The 22,028-nt window shown below is 47.4% G+C and overlaps 1 long non-coding RNA gene and 1 other non-coding gene across 3 annotated transcripts in view; both read left to right on the plus strand.

The window, feature by feature from the left end:
- The window catches only part of LOC123374259, a 63,749-nt gene that overhangs the window by 27,574 nt on the left and 14,147 nt on the right, over window positions 1–22,028 (plus strand). For both annotated transcript variants that reach the window (XR_006581042.1, XR_006581043.1), the window contains exon 2: window positions 14,627–14,779. This is a non-coding gene — a long non-coding RNA (uncharacterized LOC123374259). The remainder of the gene's footprint in view (window positions 1–14,626; window positions 14,780–22,028) is intronic.
- LOC123375221 lies at window positions 1,635–1,830 on the plus strand. Its single transcript, XR_006581345.1, has one exon. It is a non-coding gene; the product is annotated as a U2 spliceosomal RNA (small nuclear RNA).

Below are 22,028 nucleotides of genomic sequence, written 5' to 3' on the forward strand. Positions count from 1 at the left end.
ATTATGCTATGTGTGTGCATGACTGTTGGCTCTATACCTGTATTTCAAAATGTTTGCACCTGGGTAGCACCCACAAGGACTATTCAAACTGAGTGGCCCATCAAAAGAACATTTAACTCACAATGGACTTTCCTGTGAACATGCTGTCTGAGGTATAGGTAATGGCTTCTGTGGTGACTAAGCGGAATCATGCATGGACATGTGACTGGCCCATGTGACTCCAAACACCATCTTGTCATCTGTGATTTTCCACTAGCTGTGCTGAGGGCTTTGTTTGAAACAATGGGTTGCCCTCCACATGGCAGAAGCTATTAAAAGGCCCTGGAAACACCTCCATTTTTCCTCTTTCCTGCTCCATCCTCTCTCCTGCTCAAACCTCTGGACTATGGATTTATACTAATGGGAGCATTCTAACCAAGGGACTGAGGACCTTCCAATGATTTGGAAGCAACCAGAGACTTGACTTAAGCCAGCACTTTATTCCATCACTGCTACAAACCTGCACCAAGAACTTTGCAATAATTGTATATATTTTAGTCCTTTAACCAATTTTAACTCTCACTTTTTCTTTTTTATAAATAAACCTTTAGATTTTAGATACTAAAGGATTGGCAACAGCGTGATTATTGGTTAAGGTCTGAGTGATATATTGACCTGGGTGGGTGGCTGGTCCTTTGGGATCAGAAGAACCCTTTGTTTGATTAAACTGGTTTTAAGGAACAATTCATCTGTAAGTCTAGTGTTTTGGTGGTGATACAAGACTGGAATACCTAAGGAAACTGCTTTTCTGACTTCTTGTTAGCCCGTGTGGTGAAACAGAAATTCACTTTTGTTGCTGGTTTGGTATATCCTATGGGGGATTAACCACCAGTTTTGGGGTGTATCTGCAAATGATTTCCTCTGCTGACTGCTCAATAGCAGCATTTGGCCTCTTTGTTCCTCTCCCATGTAGTCCCACATGCCATGTATAAACTGTAGGCAACTGCCTCTGAATCATCTCCATTGATCTGTGATCAGTTTCCCTTTGTCGTCTTTGAGATGTGATGATCTGTGCTCTGCTGCCTGTGTGTGTTAGTATGTGAGAGAGATTTGTTCTTTCCCTACAATACGAGAGTGAAACAAGAGCCTCCCCCGCCCCCACCCAGGCTATGGAAGCCAGCTGCCAAATGGAAACCTTGGCTGCAATGATGGATGCTTTTGGGAGCAACTGGAGTTTCCAGTAAACTCCAGGCCCTGGCTCCAGAAAGGAGCATGGGTGTGCGTGGGGGAGGCAGGAACTGAGGCAGGAAGTGTGCATCGGTACTTCAGGAAGCGAGCTGCAGAGAAGTCAAAGCCAGCGAGGCTGCAGCAGCATTCCTAAGCCGTGGAAACCCAAGTCACTCTTCCTGCGGCATGCCTGGAATACCTCTGGCTTTGCAGAGTCTTTCTGCTGAGCTGGCAGCTCTGAGGAGCGACTCACTGTGCAGAACGGAGGGGAAAGGGCTGTACATTCAGGAAGAGAAATCCGGCTCCCTTTCAAGCGTGAAGATCCACACTGGGGGCAAGAACCCTCATTGCTCCGCAGAGGGTAGTAGAGCTGTTGCTCAGCTGAAGGGGAGATGAGAGGAGACAGAAACTGAGCTGTTCATCTTGTGAGTGCATCAGGTGAATTGGTGGTCACCTGAGAAGTGTAGTATCTGTTCTTATCAGTTTAATATCTGATATGTCCTTTATTTGAGGACTGTATATTAAATTGATTTTTGAAACAGGGGGCTGGAATAGGAGCTTGCTCTGTCCACCCCATGCATTGACCTGGTATTGCAGTGCCTCCAGAAAAAGAAAGCCCTGCATTGTATGTACAGTCCTAGAGCTTTAAAACGCCATCTGACTTCCAGTAAGGAAGTGTGTGTGTGTGTGTGTGTGTGTGTGTGTGTGTGTGTGTGTGTGTGTGTGTGTGTGTGTGTGTGTGTGTGTGTGTGTGTGTGTGAGAGAGAGAGAGTGAGGGGGGTGGGAATTTATGGGAACTAAGTTTGATTCAGTGGCGTTCCCTCCTCAGCACAGGTGGGATGGTAAAGCTACACTAGGGAAACTGAGACACGCAAAAGGGCAGTGAAGTGACTTTCCCAAGGTCTCACAGAAAGTCAGCGTCAGAGCCCGGAATAGACTCCAGAATTCCTAAGCCCTGGTTCTTTTGTGCTCTAACCATTGGACTAATTCCTCTCCTGTAGAGCACATCCCTTCCCATCCATAGCTTGATTGCTAGGCGTGAACAGGAAGCTCATTATACAGAGGCAAACAGAGATGCAGCCAAAACCCTATTGCTAAATGAAATGGCAGATGGCTAGTGTGTATTGAAGGTAGGATGGTGACTGTATGCTGACCTCCATGAAGTAATAAGTAGCACAGCTATAGCAGTGATTCATACATGTAGAGACAAAAGAGCCCAGTGAGCTCATCTTGTCCACTCCCCTGCCACCTTACCGGATTCTCCCCAGCAGAACATTCCTCAGTGCTTTGTCAAGCCAGCTTTTGAATAACTCCTGATATGGGGCTTCAGACTAGTGCTGGCTGAAACTTGTGGTTTCTGGTTTATGATCAGTTTTGGAATCTGGTTTTGTTCTGGATCAAAGTGAAACCAAAATTTCTTACAAGCTGGAAATTTGGAAATAAACTTGCAGGACCAGCAGCTGCTGAGTAAAACTGACATTCTGTTGCAGAGATGAAACGAAGAAGAATGTCAATTTTACTCAGCAGCTGCCAGGGCTCCTGGGATCTGCAGCTCCAGGGCAGCCCTGCCATGTACACTGCCTCAGAGCTGGAGACCCCAGAAGCTTGGGGTCCCGGGTCCCAGGGCAGTCCACATGACAGAGAAACTATGTTTCTTCAAAAAAAAAAAAAAAAGAACAGGAGTACTTGTGGCACCTTAGAGACTAACAAATTTATTTGAGCATAAGCTTTCGTGGGCTACAGCTCACTTCATCAGATGCATGCAGTGGAAAATACAGTAGGAAGATATATATATACACAGAGAACATGAAACAATGGGTGTTACCATACACACTATAAGGAGAGTGATCAGTTAAGGTGAGCTATTATCAGCAGGAGAGAAAAAGAACTGTTTGTAGTGGTAATGAAAATGGCCCATTTCCAGCAATTGACAAGGAGATGTAAGGAACTGGGGGTGGGGGGGGGAGAAATAAGCATGGGGAAATAGTTTTACTTTGTGTAATGTTTCTTCAGAGCATTTCCTACAGGCTCTACTTCAGAGACTTCCCCTGGGAGACTGTTCCAGAGTCTACTCCAGTGTAAAGTTTGGCATCATCTGCTGTCCTGCTGAAATCTCCCTTTGAGTTTTTCATCCCACAATTTCGCTCCTCTGCCCATGGTCCTTCCCCTCTCCATTACTTGAAACGTTTGAAGATCCCCACCAAATCACCTCTCAGTCATTTCTCCTCCAAGCTGTACTGCTTTGCACCTTCCCTGGTAGGCCAGTGCCTCCAAAGCCTTCACCATCTGTTTCTCTCCTCCAATTTGTCAATGTCTTTCTTCTATTGTGCCCAAAACCACATGCAGTATTTTGTAGGTGGCCAAGCTGGCAACGTATAAGGATGGATGTCAGGTCCCTGATATATATGTAGCTCCCTGTACACAGTATCTTCTCACTTCTGCCCACATCCATAATATAGACCACCTCTGAAAATATAGCCTGTTTCCAGCCCCCCAGTCCTGTTCCACTCTGGCTATTTTTTGCTGCTCCCTCCACCCCAACTGCATTTTAAGCCCCTGTCTACTTTACTGCCCTCTATTGCACCCTGATATATTACACAGACATGGGGGTGGGATAATATATTTTATTGGACCAACTTCTGTTGGCGAGAGAGACAAGCTTTCCAGCCACTCAGAGCTCTTCTGCAGGGCTGGGAATGGAACTCACAACAAAATGCAAGGTGCAGCAGATGGTTTAGCGTAAGTACCGGTAGTTCGCATATATTGTAAGGGACCATTGAAGGTAGAGTGACCTGTTAACACCTCTGCAGGCCTAGGAACAAAAGAGGGGGTTAGTGGGTTACAGAAAGTTGTAATAAGCCATAAAGCCAGTGTCTCTGTCCAGTCCATGATTTTGGGTGTCTAGCAGTCCGATATATCATGGCATTAGTGCTTCCCAAACCCTTTCCTCCCACTAGATATCTGTGCTTTGGATCATTTCCCCATCACCTGAAGTCTCTTGCATTTCTCCAGGTTCAGTCTCATTTGGCTACTTTCTGTCATCTCTCTCTCCCCTTTTCCCGGACTTGTAGAACTTGCCGTTGCTTCCTGTCCTTTGTCAGTTTAGTCAATGCGCCATTCATTTCCTCTTCCAGATCATGAATGAAGATATTTAAACCAACCCGGACCCTGCATTGCCCCGTGAGGGACCCCATTGGACTCTCCATCCCAGCCTCATTTATAATAATCACTCTCTCCTTATGGTCCCTCAGCCAGCATTCATTCTGCTGTAAGGTGTCATTGTCAAGTTTATTTGATCTAATTTTTCTAATTCCAATCTAATCCAATGGCTGTACCCAGCCACTCAACTAACTTTGTAATTAGACTGAAAATTGCTCTCCAGTTTGTCTGGCACGATCTGCTCTTCACAGGCCCTGTGCTGTTGGTTACTCATGTGGCTGCTATATTCCAGGGGCTCACACTTGTTTTGCTCTGCTTTCTGTGCTGAATGCCCTAAATCGCCAGATCTGGCAGTGCCAGCCTTGTGGGAGAGAGGAAAGCTGAAGGTGGCCGATGAGGGTGGGGTTTGGCTTGGAGAGTCAGCGTCCCGACATTTGTGCTTTTTCCTAAGTAAACCTTTAGTAAGTAGTCACAAGGGATGGGTCAGCCCCCTATTAAATAGTCATTGTTTGGGATCTGTGCTAATGCTTTCCCAGGCAAGTAGCAGTCTGTCCGATACTCGCACCTCCTCCATGCACCTAGGAACCCAGTCATTGATTTGTATTTATTAAAGTCCGTAACATTTTCCCCATCCAGGACAATGGATTCTGAAAAAGGGGGAGGAAATCTATGACTAGACTAAATGTCTGTTGAGTCTGACTGTCCGTCATGCAGTAAGTAGGGATAGCCCCATACCGACATCTCTGATCCAAACTCCCTTGAACCCTCAGGTCGTCAAACTCCACCTCCAGGTTATCTGAGTTAGGACCCTCTCACCTCATCACTAATGTAAGCTGCCTCTCTCAGAGAGGGACTTTCACTATCCACCCTTTCAGTGGAGCCTTCTCAGTGTGCACGTCCCTGCTCCTGCATGTGCCCGCAGGTAACTTGTTTCAGGCAGGATAATACCTATAATCTAGGGAGTGGGGTGATGGTTTTTGTGGCAGGTATCACCTGCCATTGCACATAGTCATCCAAGTTCTTTTCCTTACTGTGTGAGCAAGTTTTGATTCTTGGGAAGACAAGACACGCTAGGTTTTTGTTAATTTGGGGTTACACAAGGTTTTGTGTAGAGGCAGTTTGTGGACAAGGGAGCTGTGTGAGCAGCAGGGGGTTTGCTGTCTGCCTGGGGCTTTGATTAGAGTCTAGTCCAGGGGTCCCCAACGCGGTGCCCGTGGGCGCCATGGTGCCTGCGGGGGCCATGGCGCCTGCAGGGGCATCTAAATGCACCCGTGTCCTGGCCGGCGGTGGAACATCCGCCGAAATGCCGCCAAATTTCTGCTCGATGATGTCGCCGCCGAAATGCCGCAGAAATTCGGCGGCATTTCGGCAGGTGCTCCACCGCCGCCACGGTCCTTCGTCTGGTGCCCGCCAGACGAAAAGGTTGGGGACCACTGGTCTAGTCTTTGATGGCGTTGTCGCCTGGGAACTGGGCGTTGGTTTTGGCTGAGATCCTTAGAAGAAGGCATTGCCCTGCAGGCTGTTTGACCATCTCAGTTCAGCACTGCTTTCCAGTAAAGTAAGTTATGCTTAGAGTACACCCAGAGCCCACATCACTGATTTCTCTTCAACTGGAAAGCTGGTCCCTGAGGCCCCCGACTGCTGCTGCACAGCACAAGCGCAAGACTGGAATCAGAATGGGACACTGTGCTCAGAAGAAGGTGTAACGTTATTCGTTGTTGTGGTTACCGTATGCAACTGGCTCTGATTCCAGGACTGGGAAAGGTACTCGGAGCTTTCATGTCTGTTTATCTATGCGCACGTATCATCAGGCGTAAACAGAACGATAATTAGTTACACAGGCAACTATGAGAAAACAGAAAAGCTGAGCCTGCTGGGTTTCCAGGAAAGGAAATCCCAGCTCTCCAGCAGTCCATGTGCTCCAAATAATCACAGGGATCATGGAGCAGGAAGTGATTGTTAGGAATGAGCAAGGAAATGGGGCCACTGGCTCTTTTTGGACTGGAAGGTGGGAGTAGAAATGCTAAATGGTGCTTTGAGATCTCAGACAGGAAGTGCTACTGATGTGCGAAAGGGAGAGGAGAGAGAAGCTACAAATATTGCATTGAAGTTCGAGGGGTCAAGGGGGAAAATGCCATATGTGGTCTGCTAATTACATGAGAATGGATTGTCTGCAGATCCACATGCTGCGGTAATTAGGGAGGGATACTGCCATTGCAAAGTCTTCACAATAAATGTCAACAGGCAGCCGGAATTCCTCTGGTTCTTTGTCTTTGTGGTTGATCCTGCTAAACCCATCAGGTGAGGATATGGGGATCACAGGAGCACTGAGGAATAACAATTGCCACCAACCCTCTGATGCTGCAAAGATTGCAGGAAGCTGAGTAAGGCACGTAATTCCTCACTTATTTTCCAGGGAGGAAGATCTGGGCCTAGGAATCAGCTGTGGATCATGAGTGAATGACTCCCTTTCCAGCACTGTGTCGTAATATCAGTTTGTGTTTCCAAAAGCTAGGTGCCCCTGGGGCATTCCCCAACTGTGTAGAGACTCGGCTGTAAATTAGCATTGACCTCCAGTTGCTCCCCACCCACCCACAGCAGTAACTCCTGTTGTGCTGCGACAGATCGTGACTCATCTGACATGCTGTGACACACAAAACAGGCTGGTGCCTTTGTACTGCGGCTGCCTTCGGGGGCAGGGAAGGAGCCATCCTGGAACAGCTCACAGAGAATCTCTCATGCTTCACAGAGATCCTACATCTCCCGCCCCTTTCGGCTGGCCGTTTGGAGGCAAAAGGGGCTTCTTGGGAAATGAAAGCATAGAGGAGTTTGTGTGTCCTGCAGAGCGGGAAGTGGGGGAGCAAGGAGAGGGGTGGGAAAAGGGGGAAATGGGAATGGAGAGACAGAGAGAGGGTGGAGAGGGCATCAAATGAGGGTAACGGGGTGGGAGAGGAAGTTGGGGGGAGGAGACAGGGTGAGTCTAAAACCTTAAAGAGCAATTAGTCAAAGCTGAATTGTTTTTCTAAACTCTTAATGAAAACAAAGAGTGGGGCATGGCCCAGATGGTGCCAGGGGATCAAATAAACGTCGCACTCAGGAAGCAGGTGCTACTGGGAATGTTTCCTGCCAGCCCCGCTGCTGCTCACAGCCACTTTTATTATTTGTTATTTTTCAGGACTGCAGCTGGGGTTTCCCTCCAGCTGTGTGGAAACATGTTTAAGGCTGGCCATGGCAGGAGAGGGAGGGCCCGTGTGGGCCGATCAACAAGGCCGTGGTGTTTGGGCTTCTTGGGGAACGTGCAAAGGATCATCTGGTTTCACTGGAGGGGTTGGATTGTCACTGGCCATCCACCAAAGGGTCCCGTCCACCAGCGTCTCCAGCCACCCAGCCTCCTCCCCAAAGCTGCCGACAATCACATCTATTATTGGCCCTTCCAGAAGTCAGATAGATGGACCCAGCCCTGCCCACCTCTGCCATTGCTATTACATTTTGTATTTCCATTTTGCGCATCTAGGATTGTATTCAGGGGTAAATTTCCATTTTCTCTAGGGGCAGGAGAAAAATTATCCCCGTGCAGTACAGTATTGCCAATTTCAAGCATTCAGAAATCAGTCAGGCCTCCAGAATTATGCGATTGGCTTAAAAATAATGAGATCTAAAAAATAATAATTGGGTGGTTATTTTTTGTTGCATTCTAATTTCTGAGCCGTAGAGTTTGTTTTTTTCAAGCTTTACTCTGCAATCAGGAGGGCTAGAAACCTACTTTAAAAGAAAGAAAGAAAGAAAGAAAGAAAGCTAAGCATCTCATGTAATCACAGGACTCCAGGGGCTGGGGCTTTAAGAAAAACACCAAATATCACAAGACTTGAGATAAAGTTGGGAGAGTTGGCGACACTGACGGAGGTGCTTGTTTTGTCTGAATGACTGGAGAGGGAGAGCATGAAAGGATAATTCCATGCTGGAGAAAGGTGCTGCATTGACAGCCTTGGAGAGTGAAATGCTCTCCCAACAGGACACACACAGCATGGGCAGTAGCAGTGCAAACATCTCCCTCCCTTCCCTCCCCCTTCCCACCAATCTGTCTCCTCCAGCCCTACAGGCTCCCCAACTCTGGCATTGGAGGGGACTTCAGTCTACATGACCCATTCAATCCGGGGTCTCTCTGCTGAGCTGATCAGCCGGGGAGCCAATTGTGAGGAGACTTGGACACTTGCCCACTTGGAATTGGACTTGAGATCCACCCAACTCATTTCACAGAAGCCAGTGCCACTGCACAGCCATCAGATGGGAATGGCTGTCAATCACTACCACGGGCTGGATTTGAACTGGTGATTCACCAGTCTATGTCCATGCCAAAATATCCACTGTACAATGTATCCTCCCCCTGATGCTGGGCATGGGTCATAAATACAGTGCAGCCTCAATGAAAGGACCATGTCTCTAGCAGCAAAGCTATGCAACGCAACCTCCAAGACAATATAGTACCTTCTTCTGGAGTGGACTGCTCTGTGCTTGTTTCCACGCTAAGTAGCTTTTTTCCTATACTGCATACTTGATCCTGGCCTACACTTTCTACCTATCCCTACTAGAGTAGGCAGCTTCTTCTCAAGGAGCTCAGCCTAGGAGTACCTCCATGGGGAACACACATGTGACAAGGCTCTTCAACTAGCAGAGAAAGGTATAACATGGTCCGATGGCTGGAAACTGAAGCTAGACAAATTGAGACTGGAAATCAGGTGTAAATGTTTAGCAGTGAGGGTAATTAACCTTTGTAACAATTTGCCAAGGGTTGTGGTGGATTCTCCAGCACTGGCAATTTTAAAATGACGATTGGCTGTTTTTCTACAAGATCTGCTCTGCGAATTGTTTTGGGGAAGTTCCCTGGCCTGTACTATATGGAAGGTCTGATGAGATGATCACAGTGGTCCCTTCTGGCCTTGGAATCTGAGTCTATGAATCTGCAGCATGAGCAGGACTGGAATAGCCGGGAGGGCTGTAAATCAGAGCTGGAGCGCATTGGCAGAGCTATGCTGGGAGTCTAGCACTGAAATAGTGGGGGATACTGTGGGTCAGGATTGAGGGGCATTGACAAGAGCTATTGTGGGGAGATCAGGACAAAAATAGCAGGGGGTGCTTTCTCTACTTCCACAAGGTCAAGTCTACTGTGCATTAGCAGAGCTGTATGGGGAGAGGCCAGCACTGGAAGAGCAGGGGGTGATGCAGGTCATGCATAAGGTGCATTGGCAGAGCTATGTGTGGGAACCTTGCATAGAAGCTGTGAGTACTATGCTCATCTCTAGCCAGGACTGTCAGCCCCTCGCTTTCACATGCACTCTAAATATCCTTTTTGTTGACACATAGCTGCTGCCTGTGATGAGATGTTAAGTGTGTTTCATGGGCAGTGGAAAGCTTTCTTCATGTGCTGGGCCTGCCCTGTTTTGTTGTTTTTCAGTCAGGCCTTGGAAAAAGAGACTGTACTTTCTGGATTCCCTCTCAGGCCCTCAGGAGAGGAACATTGCTGAAATTCAGACTTTCCATGAGCAGCATTTGGGTGTGTGCTGCTGTCAGCTCATGAGGCTAGCAATGGAATATCCAGCTAAATATACCACCAGGAAACAAGGTGAGTGGAGAAGCCCATGCAATCACCACAGGAGGGCATTCCCACTGCATGTTAGGGTTCAGGTTACTGTGTTGGGGGGTTCCAGGACACCCACCCCAGTTGTTCCACCCACTTCATTCTCCTCCCACTAATGCCCGTGCTAATCTTCCCTTGGACTAAAGACAGCACCTTTCAGGGCCACTCCAAGTACCAAGCAGTGCCGTGAGCTGCTTCCTCCCTCTCTGCCCAGCCCTCCTGAGTTTCTCTTCTTCCCTGGGGCCAGATCCCTCATGAATAGGCATGTTGTTGCTCTACGAGAGTAGCAGCATGGTCCTGTAGCACAGTGGTTCTCAACCGGGGGTCTGCCAAAACAAACCGGGTTTCAGCCCCAGGCAACAGGGTGGGGCTTGGGCTCAGGCTTGGGCCGTGGGGCTTGGGAAGGGAGTGTCACCTCCGCTCCCTGACTCGCCTCAGCCGGCCACCCAGCCTATGGGTCAGCACCAGCAACAAGTTTCACACATGACTAAGTAAAACAAAAATAATATGCCGTTTTTTTTATTTTTTACCTATATTTGCCTTTTCTATTATATGTGTGTGTTTAATGGTATAACTATCCCTTTAATCCCGCTTTTAATCTACTGGAGATGCAGAAAAAGAGTAGTCGTGTCACAGGTGGGCCATGGAGTTTTTCTAGCATGTTGGGGGGCGGGAGGACTCAGAGGGAAGAAGGTTGAGAAGCGCCGCTGTAGCAGATGCTGAGAGGGAAATAATTACCAGAATGAGCAGCGGAGGAGGAGGAATGCTTGGTTCACTTAGCTAGTTCGTATGGGGACCTGGGGGAGGGCAGGGCAGTGAGGGGCACCTTCCACTCGGATATGTTCACATTTAGCACTTTACCTTTTCAACTCACTCATCTCTCAACCCCTCGCTGAGGTGGGTAAGTATCCCCCTTTTCATGTGACAGTGGGGGAAACTGAACCAAGGCCCAGATAAAGCTGTGGTGTCAGAAACTTCAGCTTCCACTGCCCTGCTTACTCCAGGGATGATTGTGGCCTGCAGGAAGGGTAAGTGACTCGCTGGAGCCCACGCAGGGAGTCAGCACCAGAGTCAGGGGTTAATGCTCAGGATTTCCTTACTCCCAGTGCTTTGAGCCTGAGGTCAGGCTGCCTCTCTCCTGGGAAAGGCAATGAGCTGTTTCCCAGGATCCCTGATCAAACATGGAGTTGTAAACATCAGAGCAAGATGTTTCTCGGCCTCTGCCCAGCCACTCCAAGGAGGGATTATTACCCACCAGACAGTTGGTGTGAAGTGACCTTGAGGCACTTAGTTGTTGCCTGGCTCCAGAACAATGGGAAGGAGCTGGGCAAAAGGAAATCGCCTGGCCAGAGGGAGGAGGCAGGAAACCCCTACATGCCCAGAGGTCAGAAGGAGAATCATGACAGATCTTAACCATTAACACAAATTGGGGGTGGGGAAGGAATCCCTCATCTTCATTTTATCTCTATGGGAATTAGCTCTGGCAAAATGATTGGTCAGAGCATTTAGTTGGTGAAATCTCTGGCTGAACTCTGCCATGGTCTCATTGGTGGAAGAGCTGCTGTGCTGAAATGGTTTGGGAGCGTTCAGGATGGAACCCCTGGCCATTTGCCTACAGTGATTCCCAGTGTTTTATCACCCATGTTGGAATCCAGCAGTCAGAACCACAGACTCCACTGCCAGCAGAAGAGTTCCCAGGACTTACACTTGAATTCCTGATGCTATTTGTTTCAGAGTGGTAGCCTTGTTAGTCTTTATCAGCAAAAACAATGAGGAGTCCTTGTGGCACCTTAGAGACTAACAAATTTATTTGGGCATAAGCTTTCATGGGCTAGAACCCACTTCATCAGATGCATGGAGTGAAAAATACAGTAAGCAGAATATATATTATAGCACATGAAAAGATGGGTGTTGCCTTACCAAGTGGGGGAGGGGGGTCAGTGCTAACGAGCCAGTTCAGTTAAGATGGAAGTGGCCTATTCTCAACCCTTGACAAGAAGGGGTGAATATCAAAGGAGGGAAAATTACTTTTGTAGTGCTAACGAGGCCAAAGCAATCAAGGTGGCCCATTTCCAACAAGGTGAGTATCAGCAGAGGGAAAATTACCTTTTGTAGTGACCTATCCAGTGATGAGCTGGAGCCAGTTGGTGCGAACCGGTTGTTAAATTTAGAAGCCGGTTTAGAACTGGTTGTTAAATTTAGAAGCCGGTTTAGAACCGGTTGTTAAAGGGGTGGGCAAACTCTGGCCCGCAGGCCACGTCCAGCCCGCGGGACCGTCCTGTCCGGCCCGCCTGAGCTCCTGGCTGGGGAGGCTGCCCTGCCCCCTCCCCTGCCTTCCTCCCTCTTGCAGAGCCCGGCACCAGCGCTCTGGACTGCTCCTGGGCAGCTCTGCAGCTCCTGCCACTTTGAGCGGCAAGGTAAGGGGGCGGGGCTGTGAGCTCCAGTGGGCCGCACGGCATCGATACACGCTGCCCTGAGCAGCGTGGTAAGGGGGCCGGACCGGGCCGGGGCTGGGAGGAGGGGTTGGATAAGGGTCAGGAAGCGGTTGGAGGGGGTGGAGGTTCTGTGGGGTTGGTCAGGGGCCAGGGGTTGGGTAGGCATGGGAGTTCCTGGGGGGGTCTGTTGGGGTGGTGGTGGATGGGGTTGGGGTAGTCAGGGGACAGGGAGCGGGCAAGTTGGGTAGGGGTGGGGCCCTGAGGGGCAGTTAGGGTGGGGGGGGTCTCGGACTTGTACTCACCGGGCGGCGCTTAATAACTGGTTCCCTACCGGGTCGGTGGCGGCACTTCAGCAGCGGGTTGTTCACTCGCTCTGGGTCTTCGGTGGCACTGAAGGACCCGCCGCCCAAGTGCCACCAAAAACCCGGAGCAAGTGAAGGACCTGCCGCCGAAAACTCGGTAGGGAACCAGTTATTAACATTCTGGCAGCTCATCACTGGACCTATTCACTCCCAGTCTTTATTTAGGAATAATTTAATGGTGTCCAATTTGAAAATTAATTCCAGTTCTGCAGTTTCTCGTTGGAGTCTGTTTCTGAAGTTTTCTTGTTGAAGAATTGCCACTTTTAAGTCTGTTATTGAATGTCCAGGGAGACTGAAGTGTTCTACTGGTTTTTGAATGTTACAATTCTTGATGTCTGATTTGTGTCCATTTATTCTTTTGCGTAGAGACTGTCTGGTTTGGCCAATGTACATGGCAGAGGGGCATTGCTGGCACATGATGGCATATATCACATTGGTAGATGTGCAGGAGAACAAGCCCCTGATGGTGTGGCTGATGTGTTTAGGTCCTATGATGCTGTCCCTTGAATAGATATGCAGACAGAGTTGGCAACAGGGTTTGGTTCCTGGGTTGGTGTTTTTGTTGTGTAGTTGCTGGTGGTGCTATTTGATCAATTTCAAGGGCTGGCCAGAGTGTAGCCCTGAAAATGCACCAGGGAGCTGATCAAAGGGGCATCTCAGTCTTGACATCTTAAGTTACTGCTGGCAAAACAGATGAGTCCACGACACAATTGGGAGATCTGGTAATAGAGAAATAGCCTTGAAAAGACCCTTTTTTTTTTTAATGAATGTTGATGGATAATTAATTTTCATGTTTTTTTGCCTTGTTTTTATCTACTTTATTTCCTGCATTTTCAGGATAATAAACAACAAGCTCGCCTGTTAATTTTGATTCGGAATGCAATGACTGCAGCAGTTGAACTTTATAACAAATTCAGTATAACGTGACAATGTTTTACCACATTAATCTCTTGTGTGTTGATAGACAGAAATGATGGCAAAAGAGAGAGCCCCAGCTGGCTGAGTGCAACATCTCCCCTACGTTTAGTTTCCCTTGGCTGTAAATTCTGATGATTAATAATTGGATTTAGTTTGGTTTGGTTTTTAGGTGAAGGAAGAAATAGCATCCTTCAAAGTCGATGGATAATGGTGCCCAAGTAAGCACCAAAGGCTGGTTAGCCCTGGCTACACGTATCCATGGAGCAAACCATGAAAACTGCCAAAAATGCTGACTCCCTGCAGGAGCACTGGGTTATTCTATAGACAAGGCTGACCCACTGTAGATATGTATCACAACTGGAAGGAAGTTCTCGCCAGCAAAGTGTTTTGCAGGGCTCAAATCTCAAAAAGCTTCCTAGTTTTCTCTCCTATGTGCGATGGTACTGGTGGCTCAGAGACTCAGGAATGTTACTTGGTGCTTAAAGTAAGTTTGTTTCTTCATGTACCGAACACACAGTCCCTTGGGCACTTTCTGAGGGCGGAGAATCATTAGAGATGGTTGAACCCGTCCCTTCATGTTAAGCTAAGAAAGAAGGGAGCATGGTATGGTGGTTAGAGCATGGAACCAGGTCATATAGGTTCTCGTCCTGTCTCTGACTAGCTGTGTGACCATGAGTGAATCTCTTCAGCACTCTGAGCCTCCCTTCAACCATGTGGAAAAGGCTGCTGTGAAGCTTAATTAACTGCTTGCCAAGCATACTGATTACATTTCTATAGCTTTCATCAGAGGATGCTAAGTGTTATTAAGAAACCTCCCAAATCTCCATCCAGAACTGGAACTGGGCCTCTTTTGAAGTTTGGCAACAGTCTGTTAATGTTTTGTTTTAATTCTTTTTCCCTTTTGATTCCAGCTTGAAGTGGAAGGGCCGAAGCATTGTAAAGAAAGTCAGTACTTGTACATTCTAGCCCGACGAAGAGCAAGAAGCATAAATCTCCTGAGAAGACTGCAAGGGTGAGATTTCCACTCCACTTCTGGAGAAGCAAGATGTTTGGCTCAAGTTCAGGTAAGCATTATTATTATTATTTAATATTTATACTGCAGTAGTGCCCAGAGGACCAGATCAGGTTTGGGAAGCCCATTGTGCTGGGTGCTCTAGAGGCACAATGAAATATGGTCCCTGCCCCAAATTATTTACACTACAGTCTCAGATAACAAGGATATAAGAAGTATGAGGAGAGAGGGATACAATAGAATGTGTGCAACGTTCATAGGCACATATATGCATTTTTCTGATGTTATAAATAGATGAAGTAAATCTCAGGTATCTCCATCTGCCTCTCTGCTTAGCCAGCCGTATAAATTGGCTGGGAACAGTCTTTGTGAAGGGATTTTAAGGAGAGGGCAATGGCCATAGGCACTGCAATTTTAAAGTATAGAGAAGGTAGATCAGGAGCTTGTGGTCTCCCTGTCTCCTAACGCAAGAACATGGAAAAGTGGCACATTCAAAACTGATCAAAGGAAATAGGTTTTCACACAGCACATAATGAGACTGTGGAACTCATTGCCACTGCATGTCATTGAGGCCAAGAATTTACCAAGGTGATCAAGGAATTGGAAAACTATGTGGATAACAAGAATATTTGGAATTAATAGTCAACACTAAAAAAATATTTGGAAGGGATATAAAACCTAAAGTTTCAGGGTTTAAGCCAACCTCAAGCTATTAGAGATAAGGATGTGGCCTTCCTAGAGGCCAGACTATCTCATACCTGCTTCCTCTGGTGTTTCTTGCATCTTCCCTGGAAGCATTTGGTTCTGGCCACTGTTGCAGAGAGGATACTGGACTACATAGACCATGGGTCTGGTCTGGCAGTCCCATTATAAAGGGCCCCTCCAAATCTTGTGAGAGTGGCCAATTACCGGGTGCTTCAACTCTGGTCACCCAAGGGTGGCTAGATACTAACTCAAGCATCTTACTGAGGGGAGGGGTTGGATTCTGTGTCTTGTGAGGCTTTGCCTGCATGCAGCTCTGAGGCCAGGAAACCATTGTTCATAAGGGGGCCTGCCTGGGGATTCCAGGCTCTCAGCACTTCATAGGACTGGACCATTCTGCTGTGCTAGGGTATTTGGTCCAGATATTTAGAGGAATGATGAATGATTTAGGGCAGCAGCAGCTTTGTACTCCACACAGCTTCCTCGTGAGAAAGGGAGGGGCTTGGCACATAGTGGAAAGTAACTCCGGAGATTGGAGCCATTAAAGTGAGCAGAACACCAGGTCTCTAACCGCCCACTCCACCCTCTCGCTGTCCCTCCTCTAACCTCCCTCGGAGCTTTTTCTCATCTGTGGAAAAAAACAGCTCCCCAGGTAGAGAAGGAAGTTGGCAGCGACAATGCACTGAGGATGTCATAGTGAAATCAGCAAGGCTATTTATAGGCAGCTAATTGATTAGAGCGGCCACAGCGAAAGGAAATGACTTTCAGGATGGACAGAAAACCGAGGGGCCCAGCCAGCTTTGGAGAGACCTTTAGGATACAACAAAACACCCTGAACAATCAAAACCCGTCTCATCGCTTTGAAGAGCAGAGAGCTATGGAAAGAGAAATGGTGTGAGCAAAGGGGTGCTAATGAATATTAATGATGGTGGGGCCTGACTTCAGAACACAAGCGGGTGTTCGAAAGCATGTACGTTTGGTGAGTAGGGACTGCAGCAGGGGGCGCTAGTCAGGTATTTATGATAGCAACATCTTGTAAGGGCCATTAAACCTCTTGCTTCAGGGTTTAAGCCAATCCCTAGCTACTAGGAACTGGGATGAGAGCTGACGTGGGGGGCAGATTATCCCACATCTACCCCCAGTAGGGTTCTTACACATTCCTCTGAAGCACCTGGTACTGGCCACTGTAGGAGTCAGGACATGGGACTAGAAGGGCAGTTGGGTCTTATTCAGTGGGGCGAGTCCTGTGTGCCTATCCACAGGTTAAGGGCCTCACTGGCCTCTTGAGCGATCAAATGCCCATGTTGTGTGCTCAACGGCAGTAAGAGCGGGTACACATTAGGCAGGCTGATGCATGCCTTTTCCTGTGATAATCAAGCCATTTGTTGTGCCTTATCAAGGGGAAGGACTCAGATACTGACAAGGGAGAGGCCACTTGTTTTGCTTAAGACTTACAAGATTTTGTTTACTTTTTGTGTGACTTTAGCACTGGGGGAAGGTACTAGTTGACAGTGCTATCCACAGAACAGGGACAGCATGAGCCGAGCAAACTTCCCTGCCTTGAAAGACCAGTTTCCCAGAAACCCAATAGATACAGGGGGGTAGATGCACAAGGGAGCAGAAGAATGGTTGCACAAGCAACCTTAAATTTGGCATTTCCTAGCTTTCAAGTGCTTCATATTGGCTCCTAAATCTTGTAACTGGTATGTAATTTAAGCAGCGTGTATTAAATACAACACTGTATTTAAACTTAAAAAAAAAAAAAAGATGAGAGAGGGATTCAGGCTCTAGTGTCCCTTCCTTTAGCAGCTCTGCATTTACCTTCTATGACACTGTTGAGCCCACCCAGACCAGTAAAGGGTCCTGTCACCGCCTGCCCTGTAACTCTGGGAGATCTTTGTGCTGTGCAGCTATGGTTCAATTCCCTGACACCAGTAGCATACCCCTGAGCACAAGGGCTCCCCCTGGCTTCCAGCAGCCTACTTACTCTTTGCAGAAGCCCCTCCAGTCTCGAGCCTCCCCAACTCTGTCCTTCCCAAGTACCAGCCACTTAACCCTTCCTGTCTGGTTTGCCACCCCTGAAGGCCTGGACCCAGCGCCTCAGATACCAGCTGAGTTCGGCGCACACACGCCACACAGTTTGCACACCAGAGGCCGGCTGGGGAGAAAAATAAACAAAAAGTTTATTGAATAGAAAAAAACACCGATTCAAAGATGAAATAGTGAGAGCAAACATATACCAGCTACACAGAACCCTCAGGCTTTACGTGTCCATATTAGATAAAATCCCTCTCCTAACCAGCGTTCATGGACAGCCTCTTGTCTTGAGTCTATCCCTCAAGTTCTGGATAAAAAGTCTTAGTCCCAAGCCTGTTTCTAAAAAGCTTTTTCCTTTCTCCCCCCCCCCCCCTCTTTGTCCACAGTGACTCAAGGTTTATTCAGAAAGGGAAAATTCCCTCTTGACTTGATAGCTGGGATGTTGTAGTGTATTCCCGCGAACTCTAATGGTCTATCATTGTCTTTTCCTGGGTTGGACAATGGATGATTCATCACCACAGTCTGTATACATATCGCATCATGACCATCAAGTTCAGAACATTACAAACTTTCATATAAATGCCCTTACTCAATACATACTGTATTATAGTACTATAAAAATGTAATCAGTTTGGTTCAACTGCTCTTTTTGGGGATTTAAACCTTCTGTTGTCCCCTTTGGGTGTCAGGACCCAGATTATCACATCCTTCTCTTAAGATGGGCAAGGCTTCTGTCTTCAAGGAGCCCAGAGAGAGAAAATGAAAACAAGGGGACCAATATATAGACCAGGAGTAGGCAACCTATGGCACTGGTGCTGAAGTCGGCACGCGAGCTGATTTTCAGTGGCACTCATACTGCCCGGGGCCTGGCCACCAGTCCAGGGGGCTCTGCATTTTAACTTAATTTTAAATGAAGCTTCTTAAACATTTTAAAAGCCTTATTTACTTTACATACAACAATAGTTTAGTTATATATTATAGACTTATAGAAAGAGACCTTCTAAAAACGTTAAAATGTATGACTGGCACGCGAAACCTTAAATTAGAGTGAATAAATGAAGACTCGGCACAGCACTTCTGAAAGGCTGCCGACCCCTGATATAGACACTGAACTTTCCTTTGACAAGGGCTAGATTAAATATTATTGAAAAGGGAAACTTGACTTCCCTTGTGCACATTGTATCTGAATAGCTGGCAAATTCACCTGCCATGACTGGGACCAGAACAGGTCTCCTGTTGACCAGGGAAGCTAAATGTTTGGCTGGAAGTTTTGGAGGCAGTGATCTCTTCTGGGAGCACAAGACTGAGAGACAGCCCCCCTGGGTTCTTTTCCTGGCTCTGTTAATGACTTTCTGTGTGACCTTCAGCACACGTGTCTTTCTGTCTCTGCTCCAGTTTGTCCTTCTGTGAAAAGAGGATAATGGTACTTACCCACTGTACAGAAGGGGCTGTGAGGACTGATTAATTAAAGCTTGCAAGATGCTTTGAGATTCTGGGATGGAAGGTGCTTACATAGCCATATAAATGCTAAATTACATTAAATAGAAATAACCTGCAGCTTGGAAACATCTGGGCAGAGAAGAACCATGAATCAGTCACCTGAACCACAAAACCTCATGTCCCATCATCAGGGCCTGCTCCAGCTTTTTTGCCACCCCAAGCGGCGAAGGGAAAAAAAAAGATAAAGCCGCGATCAGCAGCACTTTGGTGGCAGCTCTACCGTGCCGCTTCATTCTTCGGTGGCAATTCAGCGGCCGATCCTTCCCTTTGAGAGGGACCGAGGGATCCGCCGCCGAATTGCTGCCGAAGACCCAGATGTGCTGCCCCTTTCCATTGGCCACCCCAAGCACCTGCTTCCTGCCCTGGTGCCTGGAGCTGGCCCTGCCCATCATGGATATTACTCTTCAGCTATTGCCAGTAACTAGATCCATATCCATCCTACATTTAAATTCACTGATGTTATTGACCTCCATAAGCCAATGGATCCTTTGAGTCATTGTGGCCTTTCTGCTTGTTCTCATCTGAAGAGTAAAATTGATCAATGAACATTTCTCAGGCAGGGGAAATCCCCTTTTCCTGAAGGACCTCAAAGAGAGGGGTAAATAAATCCCAAAGTAGTGTTGGCTCCAAGAGAGACAGGTCCTGCTTATGCCCTGGCCTGACCAGGCAAGAAGGGTTGAGTCGGTGCGGGCAGCAGTAATCGACTGTCTCAGAGTTTGCTCGTTTGGAAACGGTGCTCTTTTCAACGGTTCTGTTATCAGATGGAGCATTTCCTTCATCAGTGTTAATATCCATGTAGTGAAACAATGAAAGGGCTTCCTATCAGTTCCAAATAGGACATGAAAAGCTCTCAGCGTTAAGAGTAGAGGATGCTGGAATAGGGCAATGGGAAACGCCTGAGTCACTGAAATGCCTCTTTGATTCCAGTAGCCTGATACATTCAAAAGAAAAAAAAAAGAGAGAGAGAGTGTGCAGCTAGTTAATGATCTGAGGGACACAGGAGAGGAAAGGCTGATGCCTGCAAAACAGACTCTGCAAAGAGAGAAAGGCAGAAAGGGATCCGCAGGCTGGAGCCTTGAAAAGCAAAGAGAACAACTGGGAATCAACAAAAATAAATTGCAATCCAATGCATCTTGTTTTTATAGGGTTAAGTGGTGCTACTGGGTGAGGAACATTCCAGGCACAGGCCACATTACACCAACTCTGCACCAAATTCAGCCCTGTGGGAAAAAGATGCAACCTCCATTGAGATCAATTGGAACGGAGCCTGCCTACATCAGGGCTGAATTTAACCCATTGACTTCTGTGGAGTTGCAGTGAAGTGGCAGAAAACTAAGTTTAGTTAGCAAATGGAATGTTAGTTGTTTGCTGCCACAAATCTGTTACCCACATTAACTAATTAATCTGCACAGTTCCCCTGTGAGGCAGTTACAATGGTCCAATATTAAAGTGTCAGGCTGGCCAGCAGTGGAGTGAGGTACAGTGCCCTACAGTCCAGCAGAAAGCAACACAGTAGAGTACAATGTGCTGCTATACAATAAAGTGCAATACAATCCTGCAATGCAATGCAATTCAGTACAGTACAATGCAATATCAGATAATGCCATGCAGTGCTGGGGATTGAGTACAATACAATCCAGTACCATGATTCGATATTGTAAAATGCAGTAGTTCCATGCTATATCACACAATTAGCCAAATCCTGCTTCCATTTAAGTCTGGGAGCTTTGCTATTGATTTCCACATTAGCAGAATTGGGCTTAATATTGCATCATGATTATTTATAGAGGGGCTAACACTGCTGGTTACTTTACAGAGCATAGAAAAGGCATGAGCCGTGCCCCAAAGTTCCTGCTTTACCATAAAGAAGCCATGGTGCCTTTTACGGACACCTGCATCGTTGACAACTACATAGTGAGCAGGGATGTCAGTAAGTGAAGTGTTCCCAGGATCCCTACTTTAGGCATTGTCTGTGGCACAAAGACTTCCATATGGTTGGGAAAGTCCTATATGGAACCATCAAGATGAATGGGACACAGTCATTCCTGGGTAGTTCCCCCAAGTCATTTGAGTTACCCGGAGGATGAATTTGACCCAGTTGCTTCAGGTTTCCAAATATGGGCCTGTCACTTCTCTACATTTTCCTTTGCCTACATTTTGTTGCACCACATGTGACCCAGCCTGGTGCAGGCATTGGCCATAGACGTTGCCACATCAGAGCAGAACACTGGTCCCTCTAGTCTGGTACCGCTCATCCAGCCCAGCCCCTGCAGGTTCAGAAGAGAAACCTCCCATAATGCACTTCTGGAGTGCCATGCATAAGAGGAACATGGTGGTCTCTCTAGGTCAGTCTAGTGGCACTTTGGCAGGGGGACAGTCTGCGTGGGGAAGCTTGCCTGCTGTTGGGCCTGCTTCTAGATAAATAGGGGCCTTCAGAGCTGTCGGTCCAGCCCCTTCTATCAGTGTTTGTTTTAAAATAAAACTTTGAAATAATAATGATTTAAAAGCCCAGAGAGCTCAGCAAATCTCCCTCTCTGAGTTGCTAGGGAAAAAAATGTTCTTTATAAAGCATCCAAGGTCACAAGGCCACAGAGTGGAGGGCTGACCCCTTTTATTGTCTATTGTCTTGGCTGGTGGCAGGAAGCACTTTCTGGGCATTGAATCCAATAGCTCTGGAGTATTACTTAATGCCAGGAGTGAGCGAATCACCACCGTTAGCCGGCACCTGCTGTCCTAGCACACAATGAACTGGAGTCTCAAAGCCGTGAGAAATCCCCTTCTTGGATCAGGGTTGAGGCACTAGAGGTGTCTCAGCTGCTGGCTGCCCCCACAGTGCTCTGAAGAGACTCCTGCCACAGGATTTATAGGTCTCCGTCTTGACTCCTGGAACTTGTGTACTAGCTGCAGTTCCCGAGGCTGATGTACAAATCCTCCAGCTATTGTCCATGTTCCAGGACACAGGCCGGGAAGGGATTTTTTTTCCCCCTAGTTGTAAATTGCCTGGAAGAAAAATACAGCAAAACTCTCCACAAATATATTGTACGTAGCCTATTTTATCTCCT

The sequence above is a fragment of the Mauremys mutica genome, chromosome 7 (genome assembly GCF_020497125.1).
Source record: "Mauremys mutica isolate MM-2020 ecotype Southern chromosome 7, ASM2049712v1, whole genome shotgun sequence".
Classification (NCBI taxonomy): Eukaryota; Metazoa; Chordata; order Testudines; family Geoemydidae; genus Mauremys; species Mauremys mutica.